We start from the raw sequence: 15,907 nt of genomic DNA on the forward strand, positions 1-15,907 counted from the left end.
ATTTCAGCGAGGATAGATGCTTTGAGATATGTTTTGAGTTACTGGCGTGGTCACTCGTATCTGAAGAAAACACTGTCATATGGATCTGTTAAAATATATTGACAGTGACATTTTCTAGTGGTTAAATGACGATTGCTGTCCTTTTTTTAATTGCCACATGATCCAAACTAATTGTCTTGATGACAATTCCTGTCACTTACACTGCATGCCTCACATTCCACTTGATTTGTTGTCCTTCTCCGAACACTTAGATTACCCCCCCCCCCCGCCCCACTGTGTCATTTTCCCAGGATGTCTGTGCATGCGTGCATGTGTGTGTGTGTGGGGAGGGGGGCTCTCGTAACCCTTGACCCCCACTGGACCCCACTCTTCCTGTTGTGTGGTGTTAAATGCTGCTGACCACACAAGAGTTTGTGTACTTTCATCTTTGAAACAAGACGTATTTTGCATGCCCCCCCCCCCCCCACCTCTACACACACACAAAATTTCAAACAGTTCCCAATTGTCTTAAGTGTGTGACAAAGAGCAGACCCACGCGTCCGACCAGGGGCTTTAAGTCTTGATTTTAGGGCTTTGTTTCTGATAATAGTATTCTGGCAATTATCGATCATTTATACCTAGCCTACTGTAAAATATTTGCAGAAGGATTACTTTATTTTCACAACAATCTAAGTGATAAAGAATTATGTACTGAATATCATCAAGGTGGACTAAACAAACAAACAAAAAAACAAAATGATAAAAGTGGCTTCTAATTTATTATTTTGGATTTTAAAAATCATTTTGAGGTGCAACGACAAAAAAAATACTTGGACATTAAAAACATGAAAAACACCCAAACAACTGTACAAAATGGAGTGTACTAAAATATCAAGCAAATATATTCTAAAATGATAAAACTAAGCACACACCTGAAACAGGGCGACAAAAATGACCCAGGGCTGTTTCAAAGGACCCATGTGGAGCCAGTCAAAACTTTTCAGTAAACCGCAGTAATATTGGTCATTCTTTGCAGAGGATAAAGAATACACACATGTGAGTATTGTTTCATCATCTGTCTACCTTTATGTTCAAATGTCAATTGCTTGAACACTTCCACATGCTGCAGGTGTTTTTGATTTTTAATTGTGTTAAATTTAACATGTAGCTCGACAGTAAACTCAAGTTTGAAGCCTCTTTTTGTAAGAATTGTTCACTGTGTGACAAACTGCTGCCTATTGTCGGTTGAGTTGCGTTCACTGCTACCATACAGCGTTTGTATCAGAATTGTATTAATTTTTTTTCTAAGAAGTCAAAGCAAATGATCAGTGCAATGATGGCTCAGATTTTGTCAGGTGGGTCACTTCTATCTCAAGGCAACGAGACACCACTGTGCGTCGTTTGTCCGCTTTGAAGTCAATTGCAGTGCCTACTGTTGGCAGTGGAAACTGCAGCAGCTTTGTGACAACCCAGAAAAAAAGGGGGTTCACCTTGGGGGTAGCACACGTGGCTCTTTTCTGTTTGGAAGAGAAAATGAGCAGATTTGGCTTCCAGATGCTTACTCAATGGGCCCCATCTGGAGAGAGAGGGGCGGGGGGGTGGGAGTCCGCTTTTCAGGGCTCTGAAGTGATCAGCGTAATAAGTTTCAGGTTCTACAGACACGGGCCGCGTACCACATGCTAGAGGTACGGCACTAAATCATCGGGCCCCAACGTTGAGCAAGTTTACTGGCTTAGGCTTGACTTCCTGTAAATGGTGAAAAGGAAAAAAAAGGAAGTGAGGAAGGTGAGCGCATGACGCACCCTGGTAGTGATGTCTGGATTAGCGCATTCTCCACACTACAGTTCCCAAAAACTGTCCTAAGGATGTAAAGATGCTGGGGTGGCATAATAGTTTCCAGCGGTGCCTTATAAGAAATTGAAACATCGAAACAGAAATCGTAAATCGAAACAACTCATAACTGGAAGACATCGTAGGTTGGGCCTCTCAAAAGTCAAGCTAACACTGGATTTAATAATAATGCTAATGTTAGCTTCCCCTAAATCAGTTTTTACTGTAATCCCCACACTAGAACACAGACGGAAAGTGTTCACTTCACCACCATAACTACCCAGTGCTAGTGCAACATTTAGCAGCATCGAGTTACGGTTGATCGTAGCTACCATCCACTCACTTCACGAGTGCCGTCTTAATCCAAAGCAGATGTGCAGCGGTTTTCTTTAAATCGCTCGCCGCGTCGTCAAGCCGTCACTTGAAGAGTCGGGGTTCTAAAAGCTGCCTCCTGGGAACCTCGGTCTCTGCGTGAATTTTGGTCAGACTTCTTACATACACACACACACACACACGTCTCGATAAGGCATCAGCTCGGTCGCCATAGGACACCCAAGAAGGCGGGCAGGCCTCGTTCCTTTTGCAGCAAGCTCTCTGAAAACATTTAGTTTCATACAAGAAGCCACCATTGTCTTTTATGTCTGCTTCAATCTGTGGTCGATTGAGACTCAAAATCGTTTTGTATGTCAGCAAAAAAAAAGTGTAGAGAAATTTACTCACCCTTTCGGGGACAGCGGTTACGACATTGGACAGCTCAGCTTAGTTGAGACTTGAAATTCTTTTCGAACACTGAGACGCGAAGATTTCTTTGACGTTTAAGTTCATCTGTACGTTGGGTTTGTTGAGAGTCTAACTTGTCGTTGATGTTTGAGTTCATGTGTTTGCAGATTTATTTGAGAAACATGTTTGTTGTTAGTCACTGAAAAACGTACCCGCTTGCTGTCTAAGTGCCTGAAAGTCCTGTGTAGTATAAAAGTAGTGCTTTGGGGATCATCTTGTGGAATCTATAGGTCATTATAAACCTTAGGTTTATGAATTTTGTTTTTTTCGCAGAGTTTTTTTTTTTTACGGCGAGTCAGGCTCACGTCAAGGTCATTTGAAGTGAAGCTTTGTTGTTGAATATGAACAACACCCAACAATCTTCCCGCTTAAGTCTTGAATGTTCGCATTATGCTTGTGTGTGTGTCGTGGTTGCGGTTTGATATCATACCTCAAGTATGCTTTGGAAAACAGGCTCTCCGCCCGTCCACCGTCCGTCTCCCAAGCAGTCCTCCCACCCTCAGCAAAGGTGAAGCGTTAGCAAACTGCGGCGGCCTCCTGCCAAGACCGAAGGCCGCATCGCGTCCTTGAGTATGCTCGATTATGCAAAGCGAGAGGCATCTTCTTTGTGGTGAGCATGTGTGTGTGTGTGTGTGTGTGTGTGTGTGTGTGTGTGTAGGAGCATGAGCACATCTGTGTTTATATCTCCACAGTACACGACGTATGTGATGACTCAGCAGTCCTCTTGCTAATACAGCAGCAAAATAAAGTGAAAACGGTCAAATGAATAATACCCACAAATACACCGTTCGTCACCTGAAAACAGTAGATCGGCGTCAGTCTCGTGTTGGCTTCAAAGCCACGGAAAAAAAAACAAAGACTCGAAATAGTCTCCGACGTTTTTGGGGGAAAAAAAGTTAATCAAAAATTTGTGTTTTTGATTCGTTTGAAAAATATACATCGCCTCGGGTTCGCTTCATGGTCTGCGACGCTTCATTTTAAGTTTTGGTGACGAGTCTCGTTTGTCTTTGACGTTAACAAAAAACACTTTGGATGAATTGAAAAATGGAACGTTTGCCGGTTGTGAATGTGAACTTGGTTTAGAAAATGCATGCAAATCATTTCTCAGTTGGAAAGGTCCAGTAAGAAGCAATCCAGTATAAAGCTTCTTTGAAATGAACATTTTTGGGCTTTGTTGTTGAATGTTTACAAAAAAAAAATCCCCGTCGCTAGCTTATCACGGCTGTGAGACGCGAGCAGAGGTTATGAGTGTTTTGCTAACCTCTACTCAACATTTCAAAGGCTCTTGACCCCCCCCCCCCCCTCCTCCTTCCTTGTGTTTGTGCTTGGGGACCTCTGGTCATGGCTATAAATGAACGGTTTGCTGTTGTCATGCTTTTGCATCGCCGTCGTGTTTCCCACAACTTCTCTGACCTCCCAAATGGGGGAGAACGCACATAGTTTTCAGATTTGACCGTCAGTGTCAAATTCCATGGAAAAATAAGCAAATCATATCAATTTCTCAGAATGGCCCTTTTTTTTGTAGGCTACTTGCGTAAAGTCTCAATGCTAATTTGTTTTGAAAACTGGAATGAGAGACACATGTCACGTTTCCTGGCAGGCTTGGTGGACACGCGGCCAAACACTAACATCCAGGAAGAGACAATGTATGTTTGAATCGACAAGTCATCTGTGATTCACGCCGAAACTACACCGAGAAGAGTGTTCCAGGTCGTCGTCAGGCATCACTGTAATTTTAAAAAAATGAAAAAAAAGGCATTAGAAACGGATGGCTGGTTTTAACGTGAAGCATCAAGGCCCGCCGAACATTCTTTCACTGAGCATCATTGTCCCATAACCCTTTTCATGCATCCTGTAACCTGATAACATTGTAAACTGTCCACTGTAGTTACCGCCGTCCCTGAAAGGGTAAATCTTGTATTTTGCCTCACAAAGCTCAATCATGGTCCCGTCTGTCCAACAATACAGAAGATGTGGACCTTTTTGAGCAGTGTAAATGTTGAATGCTAATTATTCGTTTTGCCGAGCTCTTTAATGATAAGGCAAGGCAATTTTATTTATGTAGGAGTGGGGTTCCCGGGGGGGTTTGTGAACACACAAGGGGGAAAGGAATAAATAAAAATAGACAATTCTGAAATAGAATTGTACATAAAAGAAATGACCAAAACAAGCATTTCTACTTGGTGCTAACTAAACTTCTGTTGGCAATTTGAGCAGGTTAATGTTCAATTAGCATTTCCTGAGTGTATTCAGGACCCAAACCATTTAGTGATTTATAGACCAGTAGCAGAATCTTAAAAAACGATTCTTTGTCTGAATGGGGGCCAGTCTAAAACCTTTAGGACTGATCCATCCATCCTTTTTCAACACCGCTTCACCCTGAACAGGGTCGCGGGGAGTCGCTGGAGCCTATCCCAGCTGACCTCGGATGGAAGGCAGACGACAACACCCTGAACTGGTCGCCATTGTCTACAAAACACATACACAGTCCTTGTTGTTTACACGCATTAAGTTCAAGACTCTGAATGCGCCCTGATTGCCACCAAAAGCCCCGTAGTTCGATTCAATGAGACCACCAATCGTTGTTGATGTTTAAAAAAATGTGACGCGAAGGATGAACGTTGTGTGTGGCTCTTATTTCCCCCCCAGACGACAGGAAAACAGCGGGCTTTTACACAACGGGATAACAATGAACAACAAGGTCATAAATCCCAGTATGAAACGGACACTGAGAACGTCCTCCGAGGCTCAGGAAGCGTCTTAAAAACGGCCGGCGTCCTTCCAGATGGTCCTCGTTGTCTCGACTGGAGGTCACAAATGTTTGTTGAGGTCCTGAGGCTAACAGCCTATGAACTTCACCGTGACTTTGTATCGAGATTTTGCTGTTGTTTAAGTTTCATACACTGTTGATAATTCTTTACAGGCCACGTTGGTCTAACTTTGCAGGCCGCAATTGTGGCTTAGTTACACCTTCAAAGGCAAAATAATGACAGGGCGACTTCTCCGAATTTGAGACACAGTGTTGACATCGACCCTCAAACGTGACCGTTTCTAAGGCAATATCAAATACCGTATTGGGCCAAATATAAGACGGTGTTCTTTGTATTGAAATAAGACTGGAAAAGTGGGGGTCGTCTTATATTCGGGCTCTAGACATTATACCCGTTCACGACGCTAGATGGCACCAGATATCATTGAAGCGACTGCTGAACTTGACTCCCCAGGCCAAAGCGAACCCGTCACGAAGAATAAAAATAAAAATAGCGGTAGCACGAGGAAGAAAAATAAAAAAATAGGTGTAAGAAAGAAAAGAGAAGAAAATAATAGAGATAACAGAAAATGGAGAAACGTAGAGAATCTGGAGAAAAGTGGGTCGAAGATCGGCCAGGTTAACCGGCAGCTGAGGACAAGTTATAGTGTAAACTTCAAGACGCTTTTTCTCTCAAATATATCGTTATAAACAATTGTTTCAGATGTCATGTAATTATTTTCTGTATAAAAATAAATTTGGTGTTCAAAAAGTCTTTTTTCAAACTTGAGCCTTGAAAAAGAGGGGGTCGTCTTATAATCAGGGCCATCTTATATTCGGGCCAATACGGTAGGTAATAGCTGATAGCTGTGTGGAAGGAGCAGAAAACACAGGTGCCGATGTGGCTCTGATACTACCTTTCAAGGCAAATCGTCCGCAGAACAACTTCAACACCCCCTTTCCGTACTTTGCCGACCAGGAACAAAAAGGAAAATAGAAAAAAAAAACTGACTTTTTTTTGGTGAACAGCCCAGTGCTCTTTCTGATCCACTGATACGGAATGGGGTGTTGAAGTGGACCCACTTATTTGCTGGCTTTCGAGGTCGTGGTGGTGGTGGTGGTGGTGGGGGGGGGGGGGGGGGTTGTGGTGTAAAGCTTTTGTAGTCTACCAAAGTTGGCGGGGTGACCTGACAAAAATGATATTTCCGATTTATAATTATCATTCTCATTTTTTTTTAATTATTAAACAGGCTTGGGTTATTTGCGAAGGCTACCACCCACATGGAATGTAGTGTTGAAGTTGATCCGCACATTTTCTGACTTCTGAGGTAGCAACATTGGCCGAATGGCGGCTAGGTCAAAAGTGGCAGCAGAAAACTGCAACTCAGGAGGGAAGTCCACCTTCAATCATATTTGCCGAATGTCTTCACACCCCCATTCCATGTCCCTTGATTCTATACTGCGACCTGAAATAAAAGGTGGAAAATAATCATGTCTCAAAAGTGCCACCAACTATATTAGTGTTGAAAAAGAAGCCCAAGACTGGCATACAGTTTCCCGCAGATGGCGGAATATTGGCAGGATGAAATGATACCCCCCCCCCCATCCCCCATTTCCAAGTCTGAAACAGTGCACCGTCCGGAAAACAAATACCGTTGGAAAATTCTTGGGTTTAACAGGCGGTTTGAAAGTGGCTTTCAGATGGATACGCGAGGAGTCCTTCCACTACCAGTATGCTTGATTTTTCATCTGTTGAGTTGTACACCTCGTGGGGCAGCGACCCATTCTGTTGAGTGTCTCCACATGACACCGGTGACAATTCCTTTGAGGCTACATTTGGTGTGACATTGCGGACGTCGAGGGTTTGTCGCCGGTGTTGGGAATGCGGGTGTTTATACAGCTAAGCTGTGTTTTCTGGTTTTCGGGTTTCCTTCAGTAACAGTGTCTCGGATATATGATCCGCAGTGAATTACACAGCATATAATTACAACCTAGTCTGGTCGGGTCCTCTTATAAAGTCATCCATTTTGGGTTTTCCGCCATTTCGCTGGCTAAATGTCGGAAGGCCGGTCCAAAGTGTTGTGAATGGAGGCCGTGTATTTCCAAGTCTTTCCGTTTTTTTAGTTTGTCTCCCTGACCAGCGGAGCCGCAAGTCATGCCGCCTGAGGTTTGGGTCGGCCCATGTGCAGGCACAGGCGCAGGCGCTATGGACCGTTTTTTTTTTTGCCTACAATCTGGCAAGAAGTCGGGAATTGAATAGCGGGCCACATGTGACGGCACACATCTGCAAAATGTAAAGACTGTAAGGCCGCATGAGGGTTATTTATTTGCTTTGTCATCTTCTAGTTTAATTTCCTTTTTGAGAGAGATGAATTTATGGCGCATGCGGTCGTCAGCATGATTATGGTGAGGAAATGAGATATTTTTGCTTTAAAGGATTTATCTGTGTGATTTAGTAATTAAATCAGCTTGCAAAAAAAAAAAAAAGCTACTTTTTGAATTGTGGTTTTAAGTTGCAAAAGCCAAAGAGGAAATTAACCGACAAATATTCCGGCATCCAAGGTTTGCCTTACAATGTTCCTTTCCTTTCTTCAAGTGTACTTCAAAAATGAAAAGAGGAGTATTAAATTGCATCATTTAAGGACAAAAACTGCCTACATCTCAACTTTAAAACTTTCAATGGTGGCCTACGGCCCCTGAATCGAACCACATTCAAAAGAAAGCCTATTGAACAAGCCGCAGCAAACACAGTATCGGTTCATCAAAGCCTCCTAATCGCCTTTGATGTTTACAAAAACATCATGTTGGATTCATTTCTTTTGCGGCGTGTGTGGTTGACAACATTATTCAGGCGAGGAATCGATATTTTCTGTTTTGAAAGTTCAAACCGTATAATTTTGTGATTAAAACAGTTTGCGGTTAAAAGCACTTGGTCTTACGATTCAAAAGGCACATAATCGATTGCGGCACCCAAAATCTGTCTTAGAAATTGCCTTTCCTGTCTTAAAATCTACTTGGATTAATTTAAAAAAAGAAATAAAATTCTACATTTGTTTTGAAAAACTGCCCAAGTCTTAAATTTAGGGATTTATGGTTTGAGCAGTGCCACTGAAACTTACTAGATACGCTCCTACCGTGCAAAAGAAAAGACCATTGGATGAGCGGCCGAAACCCTTCATAAGCGCCAGTGCAAACTTCGGAGACTGATAAATCATTACAGCACTGGTTAAAAAAAAAAAAGACACACACGTATATATATATATATATATATATATATATATATATATATATATATATATATATATATATATATATATATATATATATATATATACACACACACACACACACACACACACACACACACACACACACACAAAATAAAGCTGAATCAAACTTTAGTTGGTGCTGAGTTCCGGTGCAGTGCTTCGGATAGACTTTGCGCAAACCCCTGCTCTTGACGTTCAGTTTTTTCAGCAGTGATGAAAAGCAGCTGCCAACTGCTGTGTGATTTGCCAAGAACAAATTCTGTTTCGCGAAAATTGGCATGTATAAATGAAATTGTGTTACATGTTAGATAGCGTCGAAAGCTCAAACTAGCGCTAGCATCTTGAACTAGCTTTTCAATTAATACCTGAAACGAAATAAAAGAGTTGTGTAGTAATGTTAGATTTACTATATTTGTGTTATATAAATAAATCTAAATATGACTTTCCAGTCAACAAAACTGACTCTTGGCAAGGCAATGGCGCTTTATTTGTATAGCACATTTTATTAGCAAGCTAACTCATTGGGCTTCACATGTTTACAAAAGAGCTTTTAAAGGCAAAATAGTTTAAACATGTCAAAAACTGAAGAATCTAGGACATTTTAAAGCAATAGAGAAAAAAAATTGACTAAAACAAAAAAAAAAAAACTTATCACGCAAGAACACGATTTTGGAAAAATTGGTGACGGGAAGGCTTCAAAAGACCTTAATTATATTTATGGTGAAGAGAGACTACTTTTTAACCGGGATTTAAAACGAATTCAATATCAGCTGTATGATGGGATGTAAAATTTGAAGGCCTTTTCGAGCTTGCTCTGAGGAGTTTTGCTGCAGTATTCGGTTCGCCAAAGTCTCAAAAGTCTCGATACTAATTCCATTAAAAACGACATCATCGTGGATGTTTACAAAAACATATCTTTCGGGTGATTACGATTTAAAATCATTGTTGATGTTTGCAAAAAACATTTTTACTGCGCTCCTGTACTGGGAATTCCAAACACCCGTTTTTCAAATCATTCATCTGACACATTTATTAACCCAATGGGTGCTTTGGATATCGTTCTGCCTGTTCCTTTCACCTTCGCTGCACTTCTTGTTGATGTCCTCACATGGTCCACAACATGAGCGTTGCCACGGCGACTTTATCATTCCGACACCGTTATCCATGAGCTCTGTTCTCCATCACGGCGGTGGGAAAGAGGAGGCGCTGACCTCATACTCGTAAAAGCCAGCTTGGGGAAAGGTGGGAAAAAATCTAGGAAGGAGCAATCGGGTGATCGATTTTATGAAGGAGGTGCTATTTGCTTGTAAGCGATCAAACAACAGTTTTGTGCCGTCCTTGAACGGTCATTTCTCTGAAAGGGCTCTTTTGCTCGAGAAAAAACAAAATTATAGTGTGTGATTATTTTGTCATTTGTTTCAAGCTCTCGTTGTCTTAGGATAGTGGATCTTTTATACCTGCATTGAAAATTCTATGATCATAAATCAAATATATTCAGAGCATGTATTTTTCACGTCTTTTGTCTATATTTAAAATATCATTTTCCCATGCCCTGCTACTGTATCCCCTTTCGCACCGCCCGTCAAAGCCACATTTTTCCCCGTTGGTGCTGCTCTGTCTGAATGGAATGGGGAGTTGGCTACATGTTAGCATTTCTAGCCTTCCTTATTTAAAATGTTTTAAAGTCACATGGTTCTGGCGTCATCAAAAAGTTATCCGAAAATGAAGTACACACAACTCCAAAAGTATTGGAACAGACAGAATTGCGTCTTTATCAACTCTGTGGTTTTCTGCTTGGTCCTCCTTGGGCAATTACAATGCAATATTGTCATTCGTCCTCATTAAACTTTCAGGATGGTGATTTCGATGGGGTTTTGTCATCTTGGTTGATGAGAACTTGAATGTGAAAACCTGACCACGAATGAAGCAGTGGTGCCAGGAAGCAGAGAAGTCACTCGCCGTTTCCTGTTTTTCCTGAAGTATTCCAGGCAGCCAAAAGAGTTGACCCGAGTTGCCTTTTTTTCCCTCTCCATAAAAGCTTAGTTAATTCACTTAATCCCCTCTAACATGGTCATTGGGCATCTGACTTTGTCCTTGACATCATGCCTGTTAAAACTCCAAAACTCCGGCAGCAGAGGCAGCCATAGGAACAAAGAAATCAAACAAAGGCCCTGCAACTTGTTGCCTGGCAGATTTCAGTAGGGCTCTATCTGAACTGCCCCACCGGCTCATAAAAAAAAAAAAAAAAGCTGCTGTATTTGCATTGTTGTGCGTAGGCACAATATTCAATCAATTTTTTTTTCAAACCTTGTTGCAACGTACGTCTGCCTACTACGACGTATAATACAATATCAAGATTTATAGATGTCCAAACATGAACATGTAAGACCATTTAAAAAACATTGTCAATTACAAATATGTGTACAGTGTGAAGAAAATGTGATTTTATTAGACATGAATTAAATAACATAACCTAAGCAAAGTCGCGGCAGCAGTTAGCTTCCCATGATTCGTTTTAATGATGGCCTTTTCACGATTTTCTGGGAAAAATCTCATCGTTATGACATTTATGTTATATGTGTTTCTATTGTCAGCAAAGTCGGCAAATGGAAAATGAAGTACGTGAAATCTGAACATTATCAGGGTGAAAATATAAATGGTGTACATTGAAAAGAGGTTCGACTATATTTTACATAAAAATATGCATGAAAAATTTTGTTACGATTATTACAGAAAGAAACACGTAAATGAAACTTTTCTACATGCCAAATATACCTGCCAAAAAAAGGTGACAAAATCCTGGCTGTTAGAACAAGGCTTCAGATGGCTAAATCAATATTATTTTTGCCACTGCTACCAGGGCTGCCCCAGCACTAAAAATGGGCCCTCGCATTTTAGGTAGAGACCCTCCCCATGTTCCATACAAGTGTTCCATACATTTCTATCGAGCTCTGAATTCTATTCTCTTAAACTGCACCACAATGTCGCCGCCAAAGATGTCCCCTCACCGGGCATCTGCCCGCAAGGCTCAACGGCCAGTCCAACACTGACTACTCCTTTGTATAATCTTTTCTGTCATGTATTTTTTCCCTTTCTTTTGACTTTTTTTGCTGCATCCCTTGGTTGGTTCCATGCTTTCCTTTGGATCTGGTGACACCCCATCCCCTTAGTTCCGCGTCATCATCGATTTTTAAGCCTCATTTGCCATCTTTCTGTCTCTAGATCATCTTCTGTCCCGAAAGCACATCCAGAACTGTCCGGCCTTTTTCCGCTTACCATCATTTTTCCAGCGCGGGGGTTCGGCTCCAGCGGCGCAAAGCTTTTTCTTTACCGTAAGCACAGTACGATCTGTGGGTGTGTTTATTTCGTGCTCACATTTCAGGGTGTGGCGCAATGACTGTTTCTCCACTAGTGTGCTGCTAAGGGTCTCAGAGCCCCCTCACCCACCCAACATGTGCCAATCCCACTGTGGTCTCAATGGGGCCCTTGGATCCAGATGAGATGTATTATGGCTTTACAGTAACTCTGTTTTTTTAATGGCGGGGGAGGGGGAAAGGGGCTGCGGTGGTGGATGTGTCACATGGAAGGTGCACTGCTCCAGGGAGTTTTTTTTCCAACAACAATATTGAGTCACAAAGGGGAATGTTATGTGGATTTTACTTTTTTTTTTTCCATACACATTTTATCATTGATTAGTCACTTTTAGGCCTACTGCTGCGTTGAATTTGGCAGAAAACGCATGGAAATGTTCATACTGTTGTTGAATATGATTATGTGTGCACATGAATTTTCCATTCTCTAGCAATCAGCAGTTGAACATGGGCTGCTTTCACCAAAACCAGCAGTGTCTCACCAAAAAGGGGAGAAAACAAGCTTTTTGTGTCACTATTTGCATCAGAACAATGATTTTGATGCAAATTTGTTCAACTCAAATTGTAAAACAACACAAAGTAAAAGAAAGTGCTCTTGATAAGATAAGATAACCTTTATTTGGCAAAATAATCATTTATTTTTCCCGTATACAACAAAGAAACGCACACTGAGTGATGCTGACTCATCACATGGCTCAAGTTGAATGTCAAGTCGCTTTTTTACATATCATTCATCATTCGCCACATGAACTGCTTCATTTTTTGCCTCACAATCGCGACACACTTTTTCTACCACCAACTGCACACATAGTCTGTTTACATCATACATGTACCGGTACATATTCTTTCTTGTTTCAGGTCTGACTTTAAAACCGTTGGCCTTCCTCCCCATTATCGATATGACAAGCCAAGATTCACCCCCTAATCTTTATTTTCCCCTCAAAAACTGTGCTGGTCTCAAATCCAAACAAATATTCCATCTTGAAGCGAATGACTGTCAATCAGATGGTCCGAGTGGTACTTTGTGATGTGATTGATTTATGTGACACCACGACATAGAAATTCAATGTACTTGCCTACTTCTCGCACCCGCAACACATTTCAGGGCTCTCCTCCGTGCTGTTTTCACGGTTGCCGCGGGAACAAGGCTGCATACCACATAGATCAAATGCATTTTTAGTTATTAGCACCAAGTTATTTCACTGACCAATTGTCTAAAATAACTGGAAGTTGTTGATTTTAAGTCCATATTTACTGTATTCTGTCGTTGTACCTAGTGCCCTTGAATTATCACCGTATTTATTGCCACCAAGTTTTTGGAGCAATGTCACTTTCCGTTTGCAGCTGCACCACATTTCAAAATGGGAGACTTAAAAGTGTCAGCCGTTGCTCCAAATGAAGGAATCTTTTCACAACTGCATGAGCTACTACTCGCTCGTCATTTTTACTTCATGGCTGCCCATTAATTCACTGACTTGAGTTATTCGTCGGCTTTGCTGTGTGTGCGTGTGTTTGTGTGTTATGTGTGTGCTTGTATGTGTGCTTGTGTGTGTGTGTGTGTGTGTGTGTGTGTGTGTGTGTGTGTGTGTGTGTGTGTGTGTGTCGCCGCCGCTAATATGTCCATTGACAGCAAATAATTCAAGTGAACTTATTCAAGTGCTCGCTTCAGCTGTGTGAAGTCCGCCCTGCTGGCAAACATTTGTCGCGCTTGAGACGGGAAAAGAATGGAACGCGGAGCTGTCACTGTTGATGGAAGCGAACATCACGGCTACAAGTGTCTTTCGAGACCAACATGAATCCAGAACATGTTTATATTTGGCTTTTGTTGTGGCTCCACTCCCCCGTGTACATCTGCAAAGGGTATTTCTGCGTTGCTAGCAAACAGCTCCCACGGTGTCTGTGTGTGTATGCATGTGCTTATTTGGTGTATTGGCAAATATATGCTCTGATAGCAAATTCATCATTTCCCCCCTTTTCTCTGAACTCATCTAAGGCATTTGTAATGACTGTTTTTGGTTTTGTCACAGCTTGAAATAGCCACAGTGCCCCGTGGGAGGGCGTGTACTGTACTTTAGGTGTCGAATGTTCATTACGCAACATTACAAAGCAGATCCATATTTACATGTGTTTGCAATTTGTGTCACAATAATTGTGCCCCTGTAGCGTAGCGTACAATATTATAAACAGGGATATTAAGTGTAAATATTGGGGTCAAATGAATATTTTGAGGGACCTAAAGGTGACCCCTGTGGGATGCCAATGGGCATCTTCTGCACTCTGAGCTGCCCAATGTGAAATCTTATTATTTCATACAATAACATATAACCTACTACTATAACCATTCTATTGGCTACAGTTAGTTACTACTGTATATTTGATCGATGTAAATCGACTGATGATTGACATTATGTCCTTTTGAAGGAAAGAACCAGAGTTCATATTGTAGGAGCATCTGGCTTGGATTAAATCTGTCTTGATTCAATTAGAATTTATTTTTTTTTTCTCCAAAAACATTTTTTATTGAATTTAATTTTTATTAGTATCCAGCTCCGGTTTGTGATTTTCAGAAATAGACTTTAAACATTTGCCAGGGGGCGGCCCGGTAGTCCAGTGGTTAGCACGTCGGCTTCACAGTGCAGAGGTACCGGGTTCGATTCCAGCTCCGGCCTCCCTGTGTGGAGTTTGCATGTTCTCCCCGGGCCTGCGTGGGTTTTCTCCGGGTGCTCCGGTTTCCTCCCACATTCCAAAAACATGCGTGGCAGGCTGATTGAACACTCTAAATTGTCCCTAGGTGTGGGTGTGAGTGCGAATGGTTGTTCGTCTCTGTGTGCCCTGCGATTGGCTGGCAACTGATCCAGGGTGTCCCCCGCCTACTGCCCGAAGACGGCTGGGATAGGCTCCAGCACCCCCCGCGACCCTAGTGAGGATTAAGCGGCTCCGAAAATGGATGGATGGATGGACATTTGCCAGGCTCTCATTTTGCTGCACTAGAGTATGTGATGGTGCCACGTTGGTCAACTGCTTAACACATCCGGCTCACAGTGCAGAGGTGGACGGTTCGATTCTGGCCCGGCCTTCTTGTGTGTAGTTTGCATGTTCTCCTTGTGCCTGCGTTGGTTTTCTCTGGGTACTTTCCTCTCACATTCCTAGAACACGCATACCAGGTTAACACTCTAAATTGTCCCATGGTGTGGTTATGCGCGTGAATGGTTGTTCATCTTTGTTTGCCCTGCGATGGGATGCCAACTAGTTCAGCGTGTCCCTCGCCTACTGCGCGAAGACTGCTGGGATAGGCTCGTGCCCCCCCGACCCTAGTGAGGATGAAGTGGATTAGAAAAGGGATGGATGGATGGAGAGAGTATGTGATGGCTTTAACACTGGCCATCAAAGTGACATTTTTCCTTGCTTTTTCCAACAAACAGTCATCGTGCAGACGTCACCATGCAACTCATTATGCAGAGAAACTGAAATTTAAAACCTGAAATTCCCTGCCCAGGGAGCTTTGTGTTTAAGGCTAATGTCACATGTAATTATGTGAATGTGTAAAGTCGCAACGACTGTGTGAACCCTGTCGGCTGTGGAGTCGGTTATAAATGAATGCCGATCATCACGCCACCGATGTCCCGTGTGAAAAGCACTTGTGTTCACAACGCCTGTTAGCTACTAGCCCGAAAAAAGAAAAATGATTGGAAAAACAGTCCAGGAGAAAAGGATTCTTTTCCAAGAAGAATCAAGGTCATCTCCTCCAAGAGCTCACTTTCCTCCACATGATGACAACACCACATGGAGCTCAGCTTGTCTACCTGCAACCACCACAACCCCCCCACCCCCCGCGCCCCACCCCTCCCGCCCCGATTTCCTCCAGAACTCCATAACAACCAGTCTTTCAAGTTGTCTTTGTCAGCATTCAAGAATCTCACCTGCGGTTT

The 15,907-nt window shown here is 42.3% G+C and overlaps 1 protein-coding gene and 1 long non-coding RNA gene across 5 annotated transcripts in view; one reads left to right on the forward strand and one right to left on the reverse strand.

Moving 5' to 3' along the window:
* Positions 1–15,907, forward strand: part of pear1 (platelet endothelial aggregation receptor 1) — a 44,995-nt gene that overhangs the window by 6,379 nt on the left and 22,709 nt on the right. The gene's annotated exons all lie outside the window — the stretch shown is intronic.
* On the reverse strand, positions 958–2,297 carry LOC127601512 (uncharacterized). The gene is made up of 3 exons (XR_007962579.1): positions 2,153–2,297; positions 1,653–1,725; positions 958–1,555 (listed from the first exon to the last, which is right to left on the reverse strand). It is a non-coding gene; the product is annotated as an uncharacterized LOC127601512 (long non-coding RNA).

The sequence above is a fragment of the Hippocampus zosterae genome, chromosome 5 (genome assembly GCF_025434085.1).
Source record: "Hippocampus zosterae strain Florida chromosome 5, ASM2543408v3, whole genome shotgun sequence".
NCBI classification, from domain to species: Eukaryota; Metazoa; Chordata; class Actinopteri; order Syngnathiformes; family Syngnathidae; genus Hippocampus; species Hippocampus zosterae.